This window comes from Macrotis lagotis, chromosome 3, assembly GCF_037893015.1.
Source record: "Macrotis lagotis isolate mMagLag1 chromosome 3, bilby.v1.9.chrom.fasta, whole genome shotgun sequence".
Lineage (NCBI taxonomy): Eukaryota > Metazoa > Chordata > Mammalia > Peramelemorphia > Peramelidae > Macrotis > Macrotis lagotis.
This window is the reverse complement of record NC_133660.1, coordinates 167,603,048-167,630,825: the sequence shown is the minus strand read 5'-3', so window position 1 is coordinate 167,630,825 and position 27,778 is coordinate 167,603,048. Positions and strand designations below refer to the sequence as shown.

General features: G+C 34.4%; 1 protein-coding gene and 2 long non-coding RNA genes across 4 annotated transcripts in view; 1 reads left to right on the top strand and 2 right to left on the bottom strand.

Moving 5' to 3' along the window:
- GABRB1 (gamma-aminobutyric acid type A receptor subunit beta1) overlaps nt 1-27,778 on the top strand; it is a 437,759-nt gene that overhangs the window by 240,215 nt on the left and 169,766 nt on the right. The window lies entirely within an intron of this gene.
- LOC141516315 (uncharacterized) lies at nt 95-5,133 on the bottom strand. Its single transcript, XR_012476661.1, has 2 exons — nt 4,915-5,133; nt 95-250 (listed from the first exon to the last, which is right to left on the bottom strand). It is a non-coding gene; the product is annotated as an uncharacterized LOC141516315 (long non-coding RNA).
- LOC141516314 (uncharacterized) lies at nt 14,160-27,141 on the bottom strand. Its single transcript, XR_012476660.1, has 4 exons — nt 27,018-27,141; nt 24,690-25,497; nt 23,905-24,003; nt 14,160-14,229 (listed from the first exon to the last, which is right to left on the bottom strand). It is a non-coding gene; the product is annotated as an uncharacterized LOC141516314 (long non-coding RNA).

Below are 27,778 nucleotides of genomic sequence, written 5' to 3'. Positions count from 1 at the left end.
CATTCTTATAAAGAGTAAGTTGTGACCCCTAAGACAAATGACCTATTAGTAGTTGGAGTCCAGTTGCCCTGCTTGAAAATTATTACACATTCAATTTAGTCTTACATATTTTATTATTAGAGTTTGCTGGTTTGTCAGAAATATAATATTTCATCATAAGAAAGCCAAAACACAGTTTCTGCTATTACTTGCTCCATGATGCATGACATTGAAGACTGACTTAGATGCCACCTGGGGTCTAACTGAAGATCTGCAGAAAATTTTAAAATAAAGAACATTGTTTAACCAACACAGACCTGATGCATTTTCACCAATGAATGGGTTTTTTAAAATAAATTTTCAATAATCAGAGAACATTAATCCAGCACTGAAATAACAATTTTGTACAAAATATACAGACTTTTTGGACACTATTCTCACACACCATCCCTCTTTTTTATAGAATACTCTTCAATAATTATAGCATCATTATGTGAATTCTCTTTCAAACTTGGCCTATGTAATTTTTTTTCCAGTAAACATGTGAATATATCAGAAAACCTTTTTAATTTAATATTCTTCAGGATTTATCCAGAATGTTCTCACATTAATGAAATTACTTGTAACACCCCCTACATACTGATTAACAGTTTCAAATATGTTCCTAGCTGTCCACTAAGTTAAATTCTTTTTTTTATTTTGTTTATGGTAATGGGGTTCTTGTGACTTGTCCAAGGTCACATAGCTAGGTAACTGATTTGAATTCAGGTCCTCCTGATTTCAGGGCCAGTGTTCTATCCACTGCGTCACGTAGCTGCTCCCAGCTAAAATCTTTCTGATTAAGAAATGCTATCAATATATAACTACTAGCATAGATAGCACACATATCTTTATATACTAAAGATACATCAACTGAAATGTGAAATTTAGTCAGATTTATTATTAAATTTTGTTGTTATTCAATGGTTTGGGCCAATTTAGTGAAGGAGGAAGAATTATTTTGTGAAATTTTTTCAAACCTATATTCCAGAGACTACTTTATCATATTGGTGTGGGTATTTGTTACCATCAAAGATATGTATCACATTCTGTGGGCCTATGTCTGTGTCATCCCAAACATTTGCTACATAGAATCTACACAACAAGTGGCCAGTTTTCTTTCTTGGTCTTCACATCATAATACAAACAGAAAACATGAAGTCATCAATTATCCCTCACACTTAACATCTTTTTAATTCTTACATTTCTTTTACATCATTTATATTTCTTCTCCTTTGTAATTCTTTCTTTATACTATGATGATATCTCCTTACATCCCCTTTTGATCCTCAAGTTGGATTCTTATAAAGATGAAGCATTCCATGTGATCACGAATTTTTGCTAATTGACAAAAGTGAAACTCAAAATTTACTATCCTGGCAAGTTTTTTTTAATAATTTTTTTTTACCTTTTTAAAAAATTTATCTATTTATTTTTGAATTTTACAATTTTCCCCTAATCTTGTTTCCCTCACGCCACTTCCCACAGAAGGCATTATTTCCATGCTATACATTGATCTAAATCGAATGTGTTGAGAGAGAAATCATATCCTTAAGCAAAAAAAAAAGAGATATCAAAATTACATAATAAGATAACAGGCTTTTTTTAATTAAATGTAATAGTCTTTGGTCTTTGTTCAAACTCTACAATTCTTTCTCTGGATACAGATGATACTCTCCATCATAGACACACCAAAATTGTCCCTGCTGTTGCACTGATAGAATGAGCAAGCCCATTAAGATTGATCATCAACCCCATGTTGCTGTAATAAGGTACAATGTTCTTCTGGTTCTGTTCATCTCGCTCAGCATCAGTTAGTACAAATCCTTCCAGGCTTCTCTGAATTCCCATCCCTTCTAATAGAACAATAGTACATATATCACAATTTGTTCAGTCATTCCCCAATTGATGAACATTCACTCATTTTCCAATTCTTTGCCACCACAAACAGGGCTGCTATGAATATTTTTGTACAAGTGATGTTTTTAGTATTTTTCATGATCTCTTCAGGGTATAGACCCAGTAGTGGTATTGCTGGATCAAAGGGTATGCACTTTTTTATTGCCCTTTGGGCATAATTCCAAATTGCTCTCCATGAGTTGGATGAGTTCACAGCTCCACCAACAATGTATTAGTGTCCCAGATTTCTCACATCCCTTCCAACATTGAACATTGTCCTTTCTAGTCATATTGGCCAGTCTGATAGATATGAGATAGTACCTCAGAGATGACTTAATTTGCATTTCTCTTATAAGTAATGATTTAGAACAATTTTTCATATGACTATGGATCACTTTCATTTCCTCATCTGTAAATTGCCTCTGCATATGCTTTGACCATTTGTCAATTGGGGAATGGCTTGTTTTTTTTATATGACTCAGTTCTCTATATATCTTAGAAATGAGTCCTTTGTCAGCAATACCAGTTGTAAAAATTGTTTCCTAATTTACTACATATCTTTTGATCTTGGTTACAGTGGTTTTGTTTGTGCAACAGCTTTTTAATTTAATGTAATCAAAATTATCTACTTTGTTTTTAATGATGTTCTCCATCTCTTCCTTGGTTATAAACTGCTTCCCTTTCCATAGATCTGACAGGTAAACTAGTCCTTAATCTTCTAGTTTGTTTATAATATTGTCTTTTATATCTAGATCCTATATCCATTTTGATCTTACCTTGGTATAATAGGGTGTGAGGTATTGGTCTCATCCAAGTTACTGCCATACTAACTTCCAATTTTCCCAACAGTTTTTATCGGAAAGTTTTTAATCCCAATAGCTGGACTCTTTGGGTTTATCAAACAGCAGATTACTATAATCACTTCCTGCTATCTCTTTTGCAACTAGTCTATTCCACTGATCCACCACTCTGTTTCTTAGCCAATACCAGTTTTGATGACTGATTCTTTATAATATAATTTTAGATCTGGTAGCTATCCTGGCAAGTTTTTCCCTCACTCATTCACCAAGTTTTTCCTGTAGGCTTGACCTAGTGATCCATGTGTTCACCTTAATTACCTTAATTACCCTGCCATTAAATTCACCATGATACTTTCAAGTCATACATACTTTCCGCAATATGTAGTATAGATAATTATGGGGATACATTGTTATGGAATGGTTTGTAAATAGGAAGGAAGGAAGGTCTCTTAGACCTTCCCTTCTCTTCCTCTACCCAACCTCTAAATTTTTTTTTCTGTAGTTAAATATGTAAGATTAAAGGGTAGCTAGGAAGGGCAGTGGACTGAGCACCCACCCTGGAGTCAGGAGGCCCTGAGTTCAAATCTAGCCTCAGACCCTTAATAATTACCTAGTATGTGACCTTGGGCAAGTGCTTAACCCCCCAAAAAACCAAAACCATGCTGCAAACCAAAAACACACACACACACACACACACATATATATATATATACACACATATATATATATATATATATATATATATATATATATGATTAAATCTGAATATAAGACTAGTGGAGGATAATTTAAACTTCTAAGGGTAAAAGCTGGTTTTTATTTTTCTTTTCTCGCATGTTTGTATCTCTAATGCTTTACACAGAGTAAGTACTTAATAACTTGTTGCAACAAATTAAGTAAAAATAAATTCCAGTAAAAATAAGTTAGTCTATTGATTTTGAAAGGAATTTGAAATAAGATTAATCATTCCAATCACTAATGTCATAAGAATAACTTCTACAAAAACTATGCCAACATTAGACAAAAATAAGGCATGGTCCTAGAGCTTATGATATACTATGAGAGGAGAGAGACCATACCCATGTTAATCACTTACAAGACAATAACCCAGATTATATCCCTGAGTTCTAAAAGAACAACATGAATGTCTCAAGCCTATTTGGTTAATCTCCTGTAGAAATTTTGGAGGAGCACATAAAAAAGAACATCAGAGAATGAGGAGATATTGATAAGTTGTGATCCACATTGGTGGAGAAAGTAGTTAAGCTGATAAAACCATGGTTTGAACAAAATACATTATGCATAAGCACAAAGTCTTATGTGAGGTTCAAGGGGAAAAAATGTAATTTTTAAGTGGAAAGGCTTTGTGGTACAGAAAACATTTTGATAGGATTTTAATAGTTTTGTAGCAGACTAAGATGAAGAATCCAAGTCATCAATTCAATGAAAAATAGGACATTTTCAGGGGCAGATAGTGGTCCAGTTTGGCAGAAAAATACAGAGTATGTGAGGAAGTAGAGCATGAGATAAAGCTATAAAAGTTAGTTGGATCCAGATTTGGTAGGAATAAAGGAGACCAAATTTTTAGTAGGCAATAAAAAGACACTGGACAAATTTTGAGCAGGGAAACAAATGTATCCCTTCCATCCTAAATTCTTTGCTCTTTGACTGAATCTTTAATGTATGCAGGGTATGGCACTAGCTTTACCCGTAGATTCTTCATCTAATTCATCCCAATCATTCCTGGAGTTTCAGAGCAAATTTAACAAAAATATACATGAAAAGTGTGTGAGCTCAGAGTATAAACCCTGAGTTTCCATGTGAAGGGTAGGTAAGATTTGATTGATGGAGAGGGTAGGTAATATTTGACTGATGGAGAGAGGGAGACTAACAGATTTAATAGGGATGTTAGGCACATAGAAAATGCTCTAGAGGTCTTAATGAGACCAAATTCCCAAGTTCCTCAAGGTGCATCTCCCAGTCACTTCTTAGTATATGCCTAGTGCTCTTTAAGGTATGGAACTCTCAGCATCATAATTTACCCAGGCTAGCACAACATAAGATTTCAAATTATATTCATAATTTTTTTTACATTTATTCAAAAGAATGAACATACCATTAGAGAACCAGTCATCCTATTTAGCCTAAGTCATCTACTAGAGAATTTCCAGTTTCTAGACACTGAGAGTCAATTTACCTGGTCGATACTAGAGGAGGATGGGAATCCCCTGCCATTTTACCATGGCATTGTTTATTTTTCAGGAATGTTCTTTTGTTTCTTCCCTGGCACTGTCTTTGTTGTTCATCATTTAGGATCATGTGTAGCTCATGCGGTTCTGTAGGGTAACACAAAATCTGTTGGAGTCTTCAGTGACTGTTCCTTAATAGTATGCAACTGTGCTAGAACTTCAAGCCTCAGAATCTACAGCAAAGGGATAGAATATTACACTGGTTTGGTTGGTACAAAAAAAAAGATTGTCTAGGACCCCTCATTGTGATCTCCCTCAGCAGGAGAAACCTGGTGACAAATGGCTCAATTAAATGCAGCTTTGAAATTGTATTTGACCTAACTGCTTTAATCTTCTGCTTTCCCTGGGTTCAAAAACTAAAACAATGCAAAAAGGCATTTTAGAATTCCCTAGAGGAAAAAGAAAAAGAAAGAAACAGCAGCCAGTGTTAGGAAAGATTAATTAAGAACATAACTTTTGAGACAGATCTATTCATTGCTCCTGCCAGCAGCTGTCTTAGCCCAAGGTCATGTAGCCAGTTGATTCTGTGGAAGGACTTGAACCTGGAGTCCTCCAGTGCTCAATCCACTCCATTGAGCTGCCCTCTCTTTAATTAGTTTACAAAAAAAAGACATCCTGCATTTCTGAAAATAAGCCTTGCTATTGGTAGGTTCCCTAGTCCTCATAATGTTGAATTTATTTCTCAAGCCACAGAGTATTTTTAATTCTCAGTTCTCATTATCTTCTCAGTAAAGACTTCATGGACCACATTTTCCCTTCACTTAGAAAAGTGTATCTTGCTCCCTCCAGAAATTTCTCAGCAAAAGCCCAGCTGCTTTCCAACCATTTTGAAGGAATAACAGAAATAGCAATAATCGCTTTAAATTTTAATAATAATTTTACAAAGTGTTTTATCTCAGTTCATCCTGACAACAACCTTGAGAGGTAACTGCTGTCATCTCCACTTTACAGATGAAGAAACTAAAGCTCAGAAATTAGGTGACTTTTCTTAAGTGTCTGAGAGATTTGAATTCAACTCTTCTTGACCAAATTCAGTACACTATTGAGTGCAACCACCTAATTGCCAAATAAAGAACCAAATATTTCAATTTCTCTAACTCTACTATTTTCAAAATTCCATTCTATTTTTTCTACTAACTTTAATTATTCCAAACTAGAGAATGCAGGGCAGGAATTGTTATTCATTCTATTTTGATACGTGGGAGTCCAAGGATATAGATTCAAATCCTGGACTAACAGTTATTTGGATAATCATTTGAATTTTAATTTTCTTATCAAAATCAAAAGATTTGACTAGATGAATTTGCTGAGTGGAGGTATCAAGCAAGGATTTGTGGAAAAGGTCCTAGAAGCAGCTAGTGGTCCAGTGTTGTATGCTGGACTCAGAGTCATAAAGACCTGAGTTCCTATATGGTCTTAAGACACTCACTGAGTGACTTTGAGAAATCACTTAATTGCTATTTATCTCAGTTTCTTCAACTGTAAAATGGGCTCAAAAGGCTGTGGTAAGATCATATGGAGATAGTATTTGTAAAGTGCTCAATCCATCCCTCCACTCCCCTTGCAACTCTCTATCTGTGATCCAAGATTCCCAATCCAATTCCCAATCTGCATATAGCAGATCTGTCCTATGATATTGACTGAATTCAATTGAACTATGTCTCTGGCTCTATAACTTTATAGGAATTTTTCTAGATAATAATATTTTATTGTCTTTACCCACATTTCACTTGACCATTGGTGAACAGTTGAGCTGGATAGTGAAAGTATGATGCTAATGAAGTCAAGATACCATATTTTACCTTGACTGGCCCACTTAATTTTATTCCATGGCCATCCCAAACCAATTTCTCATCATTGTGTGATATTAGTCACAGTGGGGATGAGATGAGAGTGAATGAGTCAGCTAAAATCTATTACCCTGCTGGGGGAAAAATTGAAACAAAATTAAACAAAAACATCAAAACAAATATATTCCTAGTTGTGGAGGAACAGTATTTTCACTTTTTTCAAAAAGAACAATATACTAATTTAATTGCATTATAGCTGGTTCTCAAATATTGTGACCAATGAATCTTCAAAAGTTGTCATATATATTGGAATGCATACATTCAAAAATGTAATAATGAAAATTATTGTAATTGGTGCTAGCCCAATGGAAATATCCACCAATTCATATTTATAATGGCATTTCATTTATTAAAGAAATTTCTTTGGCATTTTTCCTCAGTTCTGAATTGAATTGCTTTTCCGAAGTCTAGAGATGAAAATATACACATGTATTTATGAACTTATACATGTACAGTCATAGGTATAAATATTATGATTTTTTTGCTAAAATAACAAAATTTATGCACCTAAATGAATGTTTTCCCCTTAAATATAGGTACCTTGGTGTGATAGACTCTTATGTCATGATCTCACCATGGCTCAGAATATTTTTAGAAATCTTTTTTTCAAAAGTGCTTTTAAAGCTATTTTACATTCTGTTCCACCTAGGGGAGCCTTGAAGTTCTTTCTCCTTCTGGGGTAGAGGAGTGGAAGTAGATCCAGAGAGGTCTAACTAGTTAATCTGGATGCTCAGTATGCACTTGACATAAGCATCAGAAATGAGATGCTTTCCAATGTCCCGCCCTGCCTTCTCCACAAGGGGCAAGAAAAAGGCTTGTCCCATTGACTAAGTAAAGAGTCTGAACACCAGGAAAAGGAATTGGATAAATCAGAGTCCAGGTGTGAAAAAAAATGATTCAAAAAGCAGACAAAAATAGTACAGAAAAAAACAAGGACTGCTAAATTCAGCAGCTGTTGGTACTATGCTTCATTCTTTCTATCATAAGCTGCAACAGGGTGCTAACCACATCTCTCCATCACACTTGACTGGGCAGGAGTTACTATTATGGGCAATAGCAGATATAAAATTAGAGCCACACAAGAAAATTGGTCTCATTATTTTATGGCCACAATTTATTTGTTTGTTTCCAATTCAAAATGGCATTATCCATCTTCATCACTCACTCATTCACCAGACATGGCTCCAGATGTCTTTTGGCTATTTTTAAAAATCTAAATATTCCTCAAAGAATGAAGACAAACCAATAAGAATATTCAGAAGTTCTGAAGACATTTCTGGAAGAATAATTCCAAAAAGATATTTCACCAATGGTAAAATCATTAAAATTAATACAATGCACAGTATACCAATAACTACCTTGAAGAGGAACCATCATTAAATTTTTAGAATGTTAGAGCAAGGAAGAATCTTGGATGTCATCTAAGAAAATGAGCTCATTAACAGGTGAGTTGGTTGCCAGATAAGGAAATGAACTCATTTGGATGAATCAACTGGTAGATTCATGCTACATGAGTTTAAATTCTTTATAGCTACATCTTCCTTTTTACAAGCAGCCTATAAATGCCATTTGTGTATATTTAGAAAAGGAAAGAAGACTCAAAAAATTGTACTAAAGTAATTATATTTTATTAAGAGTAGTTTACAGAACTTGGAGGAAAAGGGAGCATTTAGTTAGAGAAGATTTAGGAAATATATAATAGTTGTCATCAAACATTTGAAGAATATTATGAGGAAGAGTGATTAGAGTTATTTTTCATGGTCCAGAATGCAAAACTAAGGGTGGCTACAATTTACATGGATATAAATTTCTATTCAATATAAAGAAGTAAGAAGTTCTAAAATTCTGAACTGGGCAACAATGAAATGTGCTTAGTTTGTAGAAAGGTTATAAGTATCTAAAAGAGGTTAGTCTAAATGATCTTCAAGGTCTCTTTTAACTCTAGGATTCTATTATTCTCAAATATATGCATATATATGATATATATGTGTGTATATATGTATACAAATATGTGAATATATTAAAACTATATATCAGAATGTGTATTGCTCTATCAGCCAGGTCAAATTTATACAGCTCAAAAGAAATGTGAGATGTGCAAGATGAACCCATCCCAGGTGTTCACGTGGATCATGTGTGCCCATCCTGTGGTAGAGCATTCCTTGCTTGTATTAGGCTGATCAATCACAGTTGGACACACTGTAGTTTGTCTCTAATTTGGTGATGTCACTTTGTCTTTTTCAATAACAAAGGACAAGATCAAGCAATCATATATAGATATAGATGATATAGATATAGAGATAGAGATAGAGATAGATATAGATATAGATAGAGATATAGATATAGATATAGATAGATATACATATAGATTAGATATAGATAGATATGGTTGGTGTGTGTTTGTGTGCGTGTAATTTCTTTTCATTTTTTCATTCTGAAATTCAATTACTTTTTATCCATTCCTTCAAAATATTCCTGGTTCATCTCTGAATTATCATTAATATATCTTACTAGCACTAAGATGTCATCTATTAAATCATCCCCACAAAGTCTCACCAGAGAGCTGTTTTTTAGTCACCATGTTCCATTGATCCTGAGAATTCCATAGCTGGGCTCAAATATCAACTTAAGAAGAAAACATTTTTTAAAGCTCTAGTAAACAGTCAAGTATATTTATAACTGAAAACTCAAATTAAGGAATACAAGGTGACCCATTATTATATAGGGTGCATTAAGACTTCTCAAAAGCAAAAAAAAAAAATACAAAATTTCGGCATTTGTCTGTTGCAATCATTTAAAATCTCTCAGTCATCTAAACTGAAAATTCAATAAAGCACATACCCATAAAGACACAATAATTCATGTTTTCTCTTCTGAAAAGCTTGTGCATTGTAATTCCATAAAAAGATAGGCTTTATGACCATGTTTCAGAAAGATGTTTGAAAAGGGTAGTATTGTCAGAGAATGGATCCCCTGTGTCTCGTTTTGTGACTACCTCCCTAAAAGTAACCTGTAAAATTGGGTGGGGGGAGGGATGAAAATGTATCTATACTGACAATTATCCCCATTTTGAAGGCTTTTTAAAGCCACAACATTTTAAGGAATGCCTTTAAATCATCTGAATTCACCACTCTTCTCTTCAAATAGGAATGGAAATGAACAAATATAGTTAAAATCAGTGCTTAACCCACCATTAAATTACTGAATGGTTTACATAGTATACTTACTTTTTATTATTTCACCATTAAAAATTTGCATATTACTAACTTCTAGAGAGGGGTAGCTAGGTAGCACCCTAGTGCCTAGAGTAAGTACCAGGTTTGGAAGAGGAAGACTCATCTTCCTAAGTTCAAATCCAGCCTCACACACTTAACTAGCTGTATGATCCTGGGCAAGTCACTTAACCCTGTTTGCCTCAGTTTCATCATCTATAAATGAACTGGACAAGGAAATGACAACCACTCCAGTATCTTTGCCAAGAAAATCTAAAAAAAATTTCAGAGTCAGACAATTAAAAAATGACTGAAACACAAAAAGTAGAGACAGACTTTGGAGACAAGGGAATCTGTCTTCAAGTGTGATCTCTGTTATATAATCCTGGAAAATTCATTTAACCTCTCAGGACCCTAGGCAAAGTTCTAAAACAATAAGTTATATAATAGTTGCCAGAATTTGATGGATAAAGGAAGTTTCCTCACCATGTTGGAACAAGTTGGAATCCACCTACCACCTTTCCCCCCCAAAAGGAAGGAGAATATGTAGTATGCAAAAAAATTTCTGTGACCTCTTAACCTAGGGCCTAGGGTATTCTTTTTAAATTTTGATAAAAAATTTCAATCATTTCCTTTGTAATCCTATGTATTTATTTTTGTGCATCTAAAATATTATTCTGAAAAAGGGTCCATAAATTGCACCAAATTACCAAAGGGATTTATAACACACATGCAAAATTACACTGAGTGGGAGATGGGGAGGAAACGAACACTCAGAAAGATCAGCTGAGATTTAAGGACAGTTGGATTTTGATTTGCTAAGAACCTCTAGTCTAACAAAAACAAAAATGAGACTTCCTTTTTATTTATTTACACATTGGTTCTAAGAGGGAAATTTCCCCTCTTTGTTGGGTATTTCTTAATATTTAAGGCAGGAGGAAACTCAGAGACACACTCTCTAATAATAGGATAGTCTGAGATTATTTCTCATCATTAACTTCTACCCCCAAGGTTTTAACCTTGATAGGCAGTTCTTTGGTTACTTCTTTCTACCCAAAGCTTCATTTTTAGAGGATCCATCAATTTCCCCCAAGGGGTTCCCATTCTCTTAAATACAAACACAAGATATGTCTCCCTTCTGCTGATTACATGAAAATTGACCCAATTCATTTGAGGAGACAATGCCAGAACACTGTCTGCATAAACAGAAATTTCTGAAAGACAAAAAAGGGTCCTGCATGTAACCCAGTATTACTACTTTAGAGTAATTTTTTTCATCAGGTGGAGGAGAGTGACTGATCAAATCAGTATTTTAAAAAAAAGTCCTTGGTCCTAGACTATTTTCCAAAAAAAAAAGATAGTTAATGCAATCAAAATCCAACTGTACTTAAATCTCAGCTGATCTTTCTGAGTGTTCATGTTTCCTCCCCATCTCCCACTCAATATAAATGTTATGATGATTAACTGAATTGACCATAATAAATATTGCTTTAACAGATCTTTGTGAGCATTTATGTACTTAATTCCAGGTAGCTTCACTTTAGAAAATGGAGTATATTCAAATTACTGACATATTTTTTTTTATTTGTAGATCTTGATTCTCTTAGAAAAGATACCACATATTTATTGTTCGACCCCTCTAAAATGTATTAAAGTATTAGGTACATGAGAGGTATTCAGATATTTGTTGTTTTGTCAAAAGAAAGGATTATAAATAATATTGTAGTAATTACCATAATCAAATAAGCAATTAATATATTAACATATAAATATAGTAGTTAATTTGGATACAATATAGATTATTGACAGGGTTTTACTTGAAGAATTTAAATAGCCTTAAAAGGAGATATAGAAATAAAGCTTTTTCTCTACACTGGATCAATATAGTGCTATTAGTCTTCCTTCATCATTAGTTGTTTTTCATCAACATGGATTGCCTGCTTAGGGTAGACTTCTTCATTGCCCAATTCATAGGGGAACCCATTATTTACCACATTCTTGTCAAGTAAGACCCATAGCTATTATTAGCTAAGTACTAAAAGTCCACAGAGGATAATTGAGAATCTGGTCTAAATTGTCTAAGATAATTAGCTAAAAAGGTACAAGTCAAATAAGTCAGAGTTTATACAAGATCCCAAGGGCAGAATGGAAATCAGAGCTGGTTGAGTCCTTGAGTCTTTAATTAGTCAGTGTGAAGAGTATTGACCAAGTCATCATCAAAAAATGCAGTCAAAGTTGACAAAACAAGGAATTTAACAAAAAATAAGGGTGAGGAGTATTTGCACTGTGAACCTGACTAAAAACATAATCATTAAAAGGATTCCACCCACCTAGAAGCATTAATTCAGGTCCACCAACTTCCTTCAGTTTCAACACATGAGATTCAGTTTCTATACAGTCAGACGGCATATACCCTTCCCTTATTCCAGTGGTTTCTTTGAAGTCATTAAGTGAGGCTTATAATAATTAAATAGATGGAAGATTCAAAATAGGATGTACATATGGAAGTTCTCAGCAGGTCCCCATGCTTCTTCCCTGTTGAAGAGATAATGGTCCCACATCTCCATTTGGTATCCATGATATTGTACACCATAACTCTATGCCAGAATTACTATAAAATGTCATTAGATATTTTACCTGGTTGGCCCAAAATGGACTAGTAACTCAAGATTGGTTTTCAAGAGAGTGATCTCCCTAGAGAGCGATCTCCCTAGAGAGCAGTTCTTTCTCAAGGATTCCTTAGACAAACTATAGTTTGTAACCTTCTTTTAGGTACTTTTAGTGGTATCTAAAGTTGCTTATATTACAATTTTTTGCTTCTATGCTATGGAGAAAGTAATAATCTAATTTTGTTAACAGATTTAAGAAAAACAGAATGGTTTCCAGTGTTCTTGAGATAAAGATTAGGTTTTCCACCATAAAATTAACTGCCTTCTACCAGAATCATAGGTTCAATGGAATTTAAAGAGAACTCAGTCAATCAACAAACATTTATTAGATATTTGCTAGATTCTGATAATACAAAGACAAATATGAAACAGTCTACCCTTTTAAGGAACTTGTAGTCTAATAAGGGTCACGAAATATTTACATATACGTGTAGGGTGCTCCTTGTACATATGTTTGTTCTTTGGTTCCTTTTTATTTTTTGCAAAGCAGTGGGGTTAAGTGGCTTACCCAAGGACACACAGCTAGGTAATTATTAAGTGTCTGAAACAGAATTTGAACTCAGGTACTCCTGACTCCAGGGACAGTGCTCTATCCACTGTGCAACCTAGCCACCCCTCCTTGTACATATGTGAATATTTTATTTGCTGAAAGCAGGGGACATTGATGTGAGATGGATTGTTGAGAGAGTTCTAAAGATATAAGAGAAAACAACATTGATAAGAGCTCTTAGCAACCTATTTTAAAATAGTTCAGAGGTAAAAGCACTGATCAAATCAATAATGGTTGCAATGAATTTCTATTTGCTTAATTTGCATATAATATATATTTAATTTTCATATTAATATTTTCACATTTTTGAAGACTATAATTAAAAAACTAAACCAAAGAATTTCTGGGATATAATGAGAAACATCATACTGTTTGTGTCATACCTGATAGAACTATAGATTGGGAGTTTCTTCACCTAAGTGATATTAATTGGGTTAGTGCTTAGGCAAAGGAATTGACTTGAAAAACTAAAAACCTCTGACATAAAGATGCTTTTTCACTGAAATAATGTAAACTCATTGCTGGTTCAGATTATCCCCTAAGTGACCACTTACATCCAGAGTTGTTGGGGGTACATGGATTTGCCAACTCATGAACTTTATTACAAAGAAAATTTGTGGGTGGTCACTCCTCTCAATGGATACTGTGATCTGTACAGGAAAAATGTAACCAACATTTATGGGTAGACTGTTATGTTTTAATTAGTTTTATTTTTTCCTTCCTTGGATAAATTTTATGATAATTCTTTGCTTTTGTCTTCTTGTTTAGTAAATGTGTCATGTTTTATAGTCAGTTATGTCATGATGATTATTTCCTATAAATGGGAAGCACATTGATGGGGGTTCAGAAACTATAATGCTGTATATATGTATGTATGTAATGCATGTATGTATTCTAGGTTATACTCAGTACCTTCAAAGTGAGTAGTAATAGAATACTAGTAGGTGTACTGCTATTCCTCCACTGGGATGAGTGAGTCAATCTAGAGAAAGAAAAGGGAAGTTGAGTGCCATATTGCATCATTAAATCTATATGGCATATCACTATCATGAATGGATCAACACCACACCCAGGCTTTATTGGAGGTGACTTATCTTGGATATATAGAGCCACTCATCATTCTGGTCTAGAAGCTTAGATGTCAATGATCTCTTTTATGAAATAATATGTAAAGTATATCACCTCCTCTTTGTGACTGGTAACTCTCTTATATTGAGCTGCTTCTCTGCTTACCCTCTTGATCGCTAAAGTATATTGGACTCTTTAAGAAAAGGAGCAACAAAAGGAATTGGGACAAAGAGAAAATATGTGACTTTTAGATAAAATTTTAAAATAACAAATTTTAAATAAATAATAGAAAGGTTAGTTTTACTTGAGTGATAAATTCAGAAACCAGATTCTAGAAGAATTAGAATAAAAAGAAAGCAGAGGAAGTAAATATAATGATTGAGATGGTTTTTTCAAGTAGTTTGCATGAATAAGGATAAGGAATCATTTAGTTTAAAGATGAGGAAACTGAAAGGCAAAGAAGTAAAATTCCTTGTTTTAGGTAACTTCTAAAGTCACTTCAAGCTCCAAAGTTACAGTATAATGAATCCAAGTCATACAATATCATATCCAGTTTGCAGGTAACAAAATCTTATGAAAAAGAATCATGGACTACCTTAGATATAATTTAAGCTCTAAAAATCTTATTTAAAATTTAGCCAGTCGACTTCTACATTTCTCTCTAAATTCATAATACATCCTTACTGTCCACATAAGTTCAACATACCTTAAAATATACATTGACAATTATGATATAAATGACTTTTATCTTTTAAATCAAGCCATCTTATTTCAATGCACCCTAAAATAAGTTGTATTGTTTACCAAAGGAAATGAGTAATCTAACCTTTTTCATAATTAAATAATAATCTAATTCCTAAGTGCTTAGACAAAATTCCCTGTGTTGATCTGTGTTTTCTATCCAATTTAGCTTTAGAAAAAAATATTCACATAATGTCCAAGATTTCTTGTTTTCCCAAGTTCCACAATACAGTAACCATAGTCAGTTTTTACATAAAAAGAATACATTTTTTTGTAATTAACTTTTCCCTCTAGAAAAACAACTGAAAGATTATGGAAATGCTCCAGATATTTGATTGTGCTTCATGACATTGTAGGAAGTTTAGAGATCATGAGTTAGATGATAATGCAATTCAATAAATTCAAAACTAGAGGAATATCTGATCTAAAGAATAGTCACTAATGTTTCAATGTCAACTTGGAAGGAAGTCACCAGGGTGGGGTCCCAGGGATCTGAACTCTGCTTTATCCTTGTATTTATTATCATTTTTATCAATGATTTAAATAAATTGTGTTGTAATTAATACTCTTATCAAATTTTCATATAACAAAGTAGGAGGGATAATTAAAACACAGTAAATACTCTGGAGAAAAAAAGATATTGACCAACTAGAACATTGGACTTAAATAAGATTAAAATTAATCAGAGAAAATGAAAGTTTTTCCCTTGAGTTCAAAAAGTGAACTTTGCAAGTTAGGATAAAATAGAAATAGCTATAAAATAGTTAATTTTCAAAAAAATCTAGAAGTTCTAGTGAATTGAAAGTTTGATATGTATCAATATTATGAAGTAACAGCAAAAAAAAGCTAATATAATCACAGTTTACATCATAAAAAAGCACAGTGTCTCAAACTAGGGAAGTGATAGTCCTCTATCCCTGTTGTGTTTAGTCTTTGGCACCAGATTTAAGGACTTGGATAATGTGGAAAACCTCCATGGAAGGAACTAGGGATGAGAAGACAGAGCAGTAACAATGGATGTTACTTGTAAGAAGACATTTTAGTATGAAGTAAAGAAAAATGTAATCATTATTAAAGCAATTTTAAATAGGCTGTCACAGAAGATAGTCAACTCCCATTCACAGGATGTTTTCACATAAAACTGGATGCTTGCTTGCCAGGGGATTCTCATACAAGTAAATATCAGATTTGTTGGTCTCTGAGATGCCTTCTAATCTGAGGATCTGTGGTTATGTAAGCAACATTAATAATAATTGCTATTATTGTATTATAATTATAATAATGATGATGAAAATGTTATTTATGTAGAGATTTAGATTTTTATCAAATGTGTTTTATATAAATTAAATTTCATTTGATCTTCACTATCTTGTAAGCTAGAAAATAGAAACATCATCATCCCCATTTTATGCAATGGTAGTAGAAACCAATGGCTCAGAGATATTATCAGAAACCTTTATGAAGAAGATTGCATCACTGGGAGATGATGACATAAGTTCCTGTACTTCAATGACAGAAAACTAAAGGCATTATAATCTTTAGTAATTTTCTCTAAAGAATTTTTAGTGATTTTTTTTCTCTAAAGAAAAAGACTATATATTTTTTGTTTGTAATGGGTTCATTTCTCTGAGTGCCCCAATTCAGTGTCCTCTATAAGGAGAGACTGCTTTCATCTTATAATGAAGCAAAACCAAGAGGAAAGTGACTGATCTCTGAATACATGTTTATAAGCAAAACTAGGTCAGCACCTTCTTTTTATCTTTTGACTTTGTGAGAAGATATGTAATTTAGGTACAATACTCATACCTTAGTTACAACAGATAATTATTTCAGAAATGATAGCTTTAGCAGCAGAGTTCTTCTTATTTCAACTAGTTCCATTAAATATGAAGTGACTTTGCTGTCAGCTCTCTCATCTTAAGCTCAATAAAAACTTGAATTTAAAAAAAAACTGATATAAAGTTGATTAAAGCAGTACACAAAATCAACAGTTCAAAAAGGAATTGATGTCATGGCGTCAGATGGCATCTTTTCCTGGCCACATAAAATAGTCAGAAGGATGTATTCTAATTTGGGAATGTGATTCTTTAGCCAGACTAAGGACCACACAATGTTAACAACCTGCCATTTTTTTTCTTGTTGGCTAAACTCTATTTAGAGTCTGCAGTTGTCACTGCCAGTCCTCTCTTCATGAATTCTCCATCTGTCAGCTCTGATACCAAAAGAAGGCAAAGTGCCACAAAGCTGACATTGGTGGGGTTTTAATCCTTTTTTATTTCAGAGAGAGAGACTATTTTTTAAAAAATACTAAATTTCATTTTTCATATCACAACAAGAGTTCTTGTTCTTGTGGCAAAATCCCTCCCTTTCTGATGATGGTCTTCAAAGTAGCATATCAATCTGCAGAGGATGCCAATGAACTCTTATATTGCCTCCAGCTCTACAGATCTCCATGACTATGAAATAGAGCTTTGGGAAGATAGAAAAATCTGCACTGCAGATCTTAGTGAAAGAGCTTTTGAAAAGGCATCTCACAAGATTGTTTTGCAATATTCCCAGAGCATTGATGTTTCAAAGGCTTGGAACTTTCAAGAAACACTACCTTCCATCCCAGTGCATTTATGCTTTTCCATGAATGTTTGGAGAAAAGAAAGTTCTTTGTTCTCCAACTAGATAAATCTAATCTATATCAATGTGTATGTATGTACATATCTCAATAAGTTTTCTTTCCAAACTTTCCAAATAATAATAGAAAATAACCCTTTTTTATCAAAATACATTAAAACAAATGTTAAGAAAAGTCCCTAATTGACAAAAGATGTGCATCATTCATTCAACAAGGACTCGTTATGTAAGCAGCCACATGTTGGGTCACAGAGTATTTCAGAAAACCTCTGGAAGATTATATTCTAATCACTTAAATGACAATGTGAAGCCATAGACTAACTCTCTCTCTCTCTCTCTCTCTCTCTCTCTCTCTCTCTCTCTCTCTCTCTCTCTCTCCACACACACACACACACACACACACACACACACACCCTCCAAAAAAAACTTGCAAACTTGCATAGATTGAAAGTGCCATGGAAGTCCAGAGTGGGGGAATGAAATCTAAATGAGTTAAATAAGATTTAAAAAATTAAATTGGATATATGAGAAAAGTTTGGACTTAGATCTAAGTTCTTAGAGAAAAGAAGACAATCCAGATGGAAAAAAAAAGAATGAACAAAGAGTTGGAGGTAAGAATGAGTATATTCAAAAGATGGTGAGTTAGGAGAGCAGTCCAGATAAAGAGTTTGGACTTGGGATTACTGGGAGATTCAAAAGACAAGACAAGGGGAAGCCAGAATCTTAAAAGCTTTGAATTCCAGGCTGTAGATTTTGAACTTTATCTTCTAGTCAATACTATACTATACTATATTATTGGAAGTCTTTTTTAATAGAAGAGTAGCACAATAAATTTGATATCTTAGGAGGATCAGGTTGATGATTCTTACCTGTGTTGCCAAGTATAAAATAAAAGAATCTACCTTCTGGTGAGGAGCTGGTCCAAACTCATCTAAATATGTCCTCAGATTGCAGACACATATAGTCCATTGTCAGGTCCAGACTCAAAGCTTATCCAGCTTGAAAGAACCTGCCAATATTCATGCTTTGCTGGTACACTTACAGAGGGATAGGAGCCATTCAAAGGTCAAAGGAAAAAGATTTTAGTGGGCACAAGCATGATGTATTCCTTAAGATAACTATGTGAGTAGGTGATACAGTAATAACTCACTTATTTATTTAGAGTTTTAAGATTTCCAAATAAATTTTTCACTACCTAGTTTCAGCAAAATAATGTGAATATTTGTGCTCCCTTTTGTAAAGATGAGAATACTAAATATCAGAGAAGTAAAATAACTTCCCTATAGATCTCAGAATTAGTCAGATTAGAATGTGACCTAAGTCTCCTTGCTCTATATCCAGGGCTTTTTCTGGTATAGCACCACTTTATCAAGAGTACGTTTGCCTAGAGAATGAGATAAGTTGAGCCTGTAGTGAGAATGAGACATTAGATATAATAATAAAGTGATACCCTAAGATATTAACAGAACTGGAGGAAGGTCTTCAGCATATCTCGTGATTCTTTTATGGAGAATTCCTAGGAAGTCATTAAAAATTGCACTGGCTGATAAAAATATGGACAGACTACAGTATGAATGATGAAGAAAGGAATTATGGATCTTTCAGTGTCTATGGATCTAATAGTATCATAATATAGGCTGGATTGTCAAAAGGGAGCTTCTAGAAGCTGAATCAATGGTGACTATTTTAACTGTCAATATGATATTTTGCTGCTAAATACAAAAGACAAAAACTTTTCTACCCAAAACCTTACAGAATAAGAAACTGAAGCACAAAACCCAAAATGAAATTGAGCTGTGCTGAAAGTTTAAAATACAAATCAGCTGCTATTGAAGTCTCAAGATTTTTGCTCAGAAATGGCTTGTTTTGTTAATAGAAGTTTATATTAAAATCTAATAAAAATCATGAGTGTATTCTGGGAGCCCCCTGCTGGGAATGGAGCAACTCCTCAAAAAACAGCAAACATGTTAAGGATGGAACTGAAAAACAGACACCGGGATAGTTCTGTAATCACTATATCTTTTACTGAAGGTATATTATTAGCTGTTGTAGATAGTGAATCTTTTGGTTGATAGGAGCCATTCAGACCTATAGGTCTGTCTTCCTCTTTGTTCCAGGAATCCATGACATACCAATGATTCCAAAAGTTATAAGACCCTCTTCAGCTCTAGGAACCTAGGCCTGAAAGGTACTTGTGCCTCAGTTTTACCTTCTGTTAGTAATACTGGACCAGCCTGGGCAGAGAAAGCAGTTGCAAATATGGTTTAACTGATCATGAAGACAAATATTTGCCCCTCAAAATAGCTACCTACTAGGTTGTCATGATAACTTAAATTGCCTCCACGCCCCAATTATTCCTTTGGGCATTGATTTCTCAAGTCCTCTAGAGTAGGGGAGAGGAATGTATTTGCTTTCTAGAAGGAAAAGCAGCATACATTTGAATAGAGTATTGGTCAGATTACCTATCTGTCATCTAATTGAGAGCAGAGACCTAAAATACATCTAAAGACAATCAATAAATTTTGTTGGGAAGGCAGTAAGAAGAGTAACAATGGTGGTCCTTCAGTGAAGACCCTGGGTATCTTTCTTTTTGAGTTTTTTTTTTTGCTAGACAATTGGGTTAAGTGGCTTGTCCAAGGCCACACAGCTAGGTTGTTATTAAGTGTCTGAGACCAGATTTGAACTCAGGTACTCCTGACTCCAGAGACAGTGCTCTATCCACTGCACCACCTAGCCACCCCTGGGTATCTATCTTGATAACAAAACAAGTACACAGGAGTCATAAAGGGAGAAAGGTACTGAAAGAGTAGTTAGGGACTTATTCAACTTTATAATTTTCTCTTCAGCAAATTCTGACCATTCTTTCACAACTTATTTGTGGCAGGATCTCCTATTTCTATTGAATCTGAAAGTTTTCATTAGTCACTGCTATTCTTTAAGTCCTATTATTACAGTTTAACTGAAGGTATCTATTAGAGAAGACTTGGAAGCAGAATTTTAGCTTTAATCATATGTATGTAATATCAATTAATTATGTAATGTATAACATAATATAATATATTACATATAATAATATAACATAATATTAGTTCTATAAATAGAACAGTAGCTTTTAGAGTATAGATGTATAGAGCCATAACTGGGATTTACAGAACTGGAGACAAATTCAATTGGAGAATTGAAAGGAGTCGCCATCATCACTCACTCTACCACTTATCCTGAATGTCCCACATGATATGGATTCGGGAGTCAAGAAGTCCACAAAGAGTTGACCTGGTAGTGGTAGGGTAAATTGTGTCATTTTGGTACTATCTTGGCATGAAAATGAGAAATGAAGCAAGAAATAGTGAAAAGAGTTTGATAAAATCCATAGATTTAGAACCAGAAGAGATCTTATTGGTTACTGTCTCTAATGCCATTAATGTCTACAGATGTCATTAATATATACCTCGGAAAAGTCTGAGGGATAATTCAAATTCAGTTCTTCCAACTCCAAGTTCCACATTTTATTAACTATACCACACTGCCAATTTGGTTGTTTTTCAGAGTACAGGGACAGAAAGGTAATGGATAGTGAAAATAGAAAGACAGTTTGGATTCAGATTATGAAGAGATTTAAACAAAGGAATTAGTTTAAAACCAACCTATTTACATTCTTGAGGATAATTTCCCTCATGATGAATTAGTTGTTTGCCACTATTCTAGAATAGACTGTGGTTCACCAGTTCACAGAAATCACTTATTTGCACAACATTGATGCCCCTGTTTTCTCACATCTTCTCCTTCATTTTTATTTACCTTTTCTGACATCTTAGCCAAACTGATAGGTGTAAGATGGTACCTCAAAGTTGTTTTAATTTGTATTTCTCTAATTATTAGCGGTTTAGAACTTTTAAAAAATGTATTACTAGTGATTGTTTTGATTTCCTACTCTGAAAATTTCCTGTCATATTCCTTGACCATTTATCATTTAGGGGATGCATCTTATTATTATAAATTTATCTCCATTCCCTACATTTCTGAGAAATGAAATTTTTATTACAGAAACTTGTAAAGATTTTTTCCAGTTTAGTGCTTCTAATTTTAGCCCCATTGGTTTTGTTTATGTAAAATTTTTTTAATTTTATGTATTCCTTATAAATCACTTTATCTCCCCTGAACCAAGTCTCTTGTCTGGTTTTGACCTCTTTCCCTAGCCACAGATCTGATATTTAATCTCTTCCAAGCTCCACTAATATGTTTATCATTCTTTATGTCTAAATCATATCCTATTTTGAATTTATCTTAGTATGTGGTCTAAGAAATTGATCTGTGCCTAATTTCTGCCAGATGACTTTGCATTTTTCTCAGCAGTTCTTTTTCCAAGTGGTGAATTCTTGCCCCAATAGCTAGCATTTTACACTATCATTTCAAACAAAGAACCTGGAGTGAGATAATCAAAGATCAGATCCAGTCTCTTTAAAGAAGCAGCCTCGTGAAGTTGTAACAATGGGTTAAGATATCCAAAAGTCTGTAAGTAAGGTAATATATTAACTTACATAAATAAATGACAACAGAATTTAGAGAGAGAAAGGACTTGAAATCATTTAGTTCAGTCCCTCATTTTGTACAAGGCTCAGATAAATTTAATGACTTAATCAAAATCCTAGAAGTAATAGTAGAAATCCAGAATTTGGTTCCAGATCTACTGACTCCAATGACTACTGTTGTTAGGGTGATTTTTTTTTCTACTACAAAATGAATTCAATATTATCATCTGAATTAATATCACTATTAGCTAGATAGTGTTGCTACTTAACAGTTTTAGACTTTAACTGACCACAACAAACAAATTTCTTCAGATATAAAGCACTAATGATCAATTAAAGAAAAATCATTTAATCTTATCCAGATATACCATGTATACTGTCCATCATCTTTAATTAACCAGAGGAAAAAGTCTGATTTTTAGACTTTTTAATATGCTTTAATGGCATGTAAATTTAAACTAAAGACTATCTTTTCAATCTGCGTCATCAGTAAAGCTGAAAATTCATTTGCACAATCTTGTAAAAAATGAAGATTTCATTTTGCTGAAGATCTCAGGGGAAAATCTTAAACATATAGATGGAAAATCAGGGGAGAGTGTTTCAGATTGTGATATATTATCTTGTATTAATAGGGATTAGACTTGCCAAGCAGCCTACACAACAACTTGAACAAAATGTTAAAGATCAGGAAGAAATATGCATCAGTTAAGAAATTCAAAAGGTTTTTCAAAGACATTCATGAGAATAGAGGTATGTGGATTATATGCAATGACTTCCTAATTTCCTTTTTAAAAAATTGCCTCCCCTTACTCAATAGTCAACAAATCAAATATGCATCATTCTTATTTGGCAAGAGAAGTAGGCTAACATAGAAAAATGTCCTAACCTAAATATATGACCCTTTATGTCTAAAATCATCTAGGTATGCTAGGAGATTTCATTGGTTGTTAGTGACTACTGCCAAAATAAGTTTTTCCACTTAATATATTTGAGAATCTGCCCGCCACTGATTTTAGAGCCATCATTTGCTAACTCCCAAGAGATATGGCAATTTTTCCTCAAAAGAGTCAAAGTAAAATGAGTAGTTCTAACAATAACAGAGAGGGAGAGTATAGAGTCAATCTCATCAGTGACCAATGTTCCCCTGCAATTGTGAATTAGCATCAGAACCTTGATTTCCCATTGCAATAACTTATACACTATGATTATTCCCCAAAGCTTTTTTTTAAAGCAAATGAATTATTTTATTATGATAGTAAATCTGATTTCTGGAGTACTGGAACAAGAGAAACATTTTCCTGAGAATGGTGATCTAGAGAGAATAATCTTGCATTGAAGTGTTAAATTCCTGAAGAGGTAATTTACCTTGTTTAGGTGACTATTTTCAAGAAGTATTTTACATGCTCTATTTAACCAGTGTGAACAATAACACTTTCTTAGTAACAATAACACTTTGCAAGTAAGTTTCTAGGGAGCTATTAGAGCTGAACAAACCCTATCTAGTTCCTTAAACCTGACAGTGTCTCTACAAAATGGAGTTCAAGGATAATTTTCCTCATTTTCAAGATAAGGAAATAGATACATTTAGTGGGTCAATGGAGTGTGGAGATGATCATGAGAAGCTGATAACACCAACATTATTCTAGCATGAAGAAATCCAAAAAAAGGGGAAAGAGTAGTGGATTTATACTTACTCCACTTCTTGAGTCAATCATTTTGCCTCCTTTGATCCTAGTTTCCTGATCTATCACATGAGAACCTTGAACTGATGAAGGTTTCTCAGACTGAGATTCCTGGGTAGATTTCAAAGAATCAATTTGCAATCTTAGGTATTTTTATGCATTTATTTGCCAGACCACAAAGCTGTCCATGACCTCCCCCCAAAAAAAATTCAGGATCCCTCAACTAGAAGCTAACCTAGATCCTTTCTAAATTCTTTGATCTATGACTCATCCCTGTAGCATTCACTGAAGGAAAGAACGGTGATTTTTTTTTTACCTGCAGGGTTCTAGTTTGTTACTGATTCCTCTAATTAATATAGAAAGAACAAAGTCTTTGAAATTTAAGTAAATAGGGAAGAAAGAACTGGTCCCCCAGCAATCTTCCTAGGTGAGCAAGTTACAAAACGTATTTGCCTGAGGATCATATATTTCATTTAAGAATTCTATTCCCAAAGGACTAAGTCCCAAAGCTAGTCACCTTCTTTGTTCATATTGCTCCCTCTCAAAATAAAGATTCTCCAAGAGATGCTATTTTGCCATTACAGTTCCCTCAGGGTAAAGTCTCTTGGTAGCTGTAGCCAAGATTATTAGCAGTTATTCCCACTTGAAAAATTCCTCAGGAGAATTTAAAAATCCCTTCAAATCAAAGGGGTTCTAGCCCTTTAGTTATCTGTGCCCCTCTATGACTCAGGTAATAGAAGCTTACTTCCATAACTGCTATTATTAAGAAAGAAATCTTCCTGGATAAGTAGAGTTACCTTGTTTCAGTTCACCTCCATTGCTCACACCTTCCCACGGTGAAAGTGAGTCCAAACTGAGTTCCCATCCCCTCTACTACTCCCTGAGGGCAGTATGGTGCTGTGTAAATAACTCTGGATTTACAGTCAGATGGACTGGGTTTGAATCTCTGCCCTGAAAACTACTTTATTGTAAACAATAACTTCACTTTGCCAGAACTTGGTTTCTTCATGTATCTCAAGGAGAAAGATTTTGATCCTGATGGGTTCCAGGGTCCTTTCCATTTCAAAATCTTGGTCTTCCCCCTCACACAATTTGACAATAACCTCTCTCTGCGGTAACATTTTCCATTGAATCTGATTACAAACACATAACATGTGATTACAACTAATTGGCTCTTTTCCAGCAATCATAACCAGTTTTCATAATTACCAAGAGGTCTTCTTTCTATCTTGGTTATGTATAATGCTAAAAATTCTAATAGTTTTGCCAGTTTTTGTCTTTTGATCTTTCCCCTCTCTACAGCTGCAAAGATCATAATCCATGACTCTTTATATTTTCTTCATGCCCACCACAAGATGTCTGTAAAGCCCACCTAGCTCTCTAGCATCCTTTCATGTTGCTTTCCTAGACATGGCCTATCAAACTTTCTTTTTATCAGTGATATTTCTTATTTTTGGCAACATTACTTTTCTTTCTAATGTCAACATATTGGCAGAGAAATAAACTCATATGAATTGAGTGTTTATAAGTTGTTGGCAGATAGCTTTGTTCATCAAATTTATCACACTGATCCCACAGCACAGTTGTTAAAGTTCATTGTTGATCCTGAAAAAAAACTTCATAAAGTCAGTCAGTGCTTGAAAGCAACACACCCTTTTACTTAGTACATTTAAGAAGAAACCCAAAAGGGAAGGCCATATGACTTGACAAATGACAAAAAGAGAAAGGCATTAGAGCAGTCCAATAGCACATTCACCCCACACCCCACTCACACACAGTTCTTCAACATTCTCACAGTTTGGGTCAAGACTAATACTTCAAAGTATGGTAAGAGTCAGGAAAATGATACAACCAAGATGGCACCAAAGAATATTAGTCTTCTGATGGCCATTGGAACATGGCAGAATATGAATGATGGCATAGGATTCTTGGATTTGTGCTGTTAGGATAACAGTGAAATTTTGCTAGATAAGAAGTTAGCTCAGCTTAGCTCAGTGATCATAGCAGGTCCTACACCAGAACTGCCCAAATGTTATATTGGTCTGGGAGAGATCCCACTCCCAAAGTCACAAGCATGGAGATTCCAATTAGCTAGGAAATTAGAACTTTCTTATTCAGAAATTCTCAAGTAGAGAAAGTCCAGATATCAATTTTAGAGGGAAGGATATCCAAATGAAAGAGTGGACATAGGGAGGCCACAGAGAAAGTAGAAAATATAGCTGGGCAATAGACAAGCTATTGGGTCAAAGATGAGGCTAGAAAATCCAAAAGGTTTCTCTAGATTCTAGGATAAGGTACTCTGAATTAGGACCCCAAGTTTACCTCTTTCATTCAGGGCCAAGCTTTGCCCCATATAAAGAGGCTAGCTACATGAACAAAAAAAGAGAGTCATCCTTGTCTTGTGCTTCTGCGCCCCCCACCCCCACACCAGGCACACCTTTCTGGTATCTCATAGCCTGAGGAAACAGGAGAGTAAAACACTACTAGGCAGTCTCCCTTCTTCCATGTGTAGGAGAGGTGTTTCTCTCACATCCATAGGAAGGTTTTTTAAGGATACCAAAAATCTCCTAAGCAGCTATTCTTGGGAATTAAAAAAAAAAAAAGGTGCACTGCTCCTATGCTGCTCTCTGAATAGTAACACAATCTATCCCCTCTGGCCAAAAGAAATAGGCAGGCTGCTACAACTGCTTTCTCTTTAGAAAGGGACTTTTCAAGTTGGCAGAATAGTTGTGATCCATGACATACTGCAGCTGTGTTTCCAATGCAATTACCACTCCTCTACCTAAATGTTTATTCCTCTAGATGGGCAGCCTATTATTTCCATGAGTGAAGCCAGTTAATGAACTAGCAAACATTTAAGTTCTGCATTACAGTTTTTCAGAGCAAGTTTCTCACAACCACGTTTGTTATGAGATAGGGAATGGCTATTCCCCATTTTACAGTTGGGGAAACTGAGGCTCAAAGAAGTTAAGCAATTTGCCCAAAGTCATGTTCCTGATCAATTGCCTAGACAGACTTAAGATGCTTTCTTAGTGATGTCTAGTTTATTGTTCTATTTACTATACATCACCGTCTTTCTCTTAACCCCCCAATACCACTATAGTATTCTCATAAATTCCACTTACAAGTGCCTTGGGGGGAGAAGAGCAGGTTCAAGAATGCAGGAAGAATCTGAGATAAAAAGAAGCCAAGTATAACTAACTGCTCCCAGATAGATGGTGAATAGATAGATAGATGATGATGATGATGATAAAGATAGAGAAAGAGAAAAGAGCCAATTTTTCTTAACAAAAGCAATTCATTGTCATAAAGCAGAGAGGTCTTCTGGTTGCCAAGAGCAACTCTCATTTGTGACATGCAATAGCACACAACAAATCTTCTATTGGTGGTCCCATAGGGCAAAACACCAGATTGTCATGCATATTGATGTTTCCCTCATAGCATCAAGACATCAGAGCTGCCCACTCAAAGCGTGGGTGGAGGCAAGACCTGATGCTGTAAGAAGCACAAATGTATCCTTACAGTATTGCTTTTTGGTCCAGTTCCCACTTGCACTTGCGGGTTTATTCGACTTGCTCCTTCTAATGTCCAGAAAACAAACAGGAATATCCTGGAAAAAGCTGAGTAGGACCTAAGGGATGAAAAATAAAAGAGATAAATGAAGACCAACCTTCCCACTTTCTCATGTTTCTACTATTTCTCCTCAAAGTTGTTAGTGTTGCTAAGAGCAAATCAAATATGGCCATAATGTTTGAAGGATTCTAGCTCCTCTGAATCCTAGTGTTAAATCACTGTTGTCATCTTTATGAAATGATTAAATGGCTCCAGATTGTGTGGTTATATATGCGGCGTTCCATTCGATTGGCTCTGGGAGTGTTTGGCATAC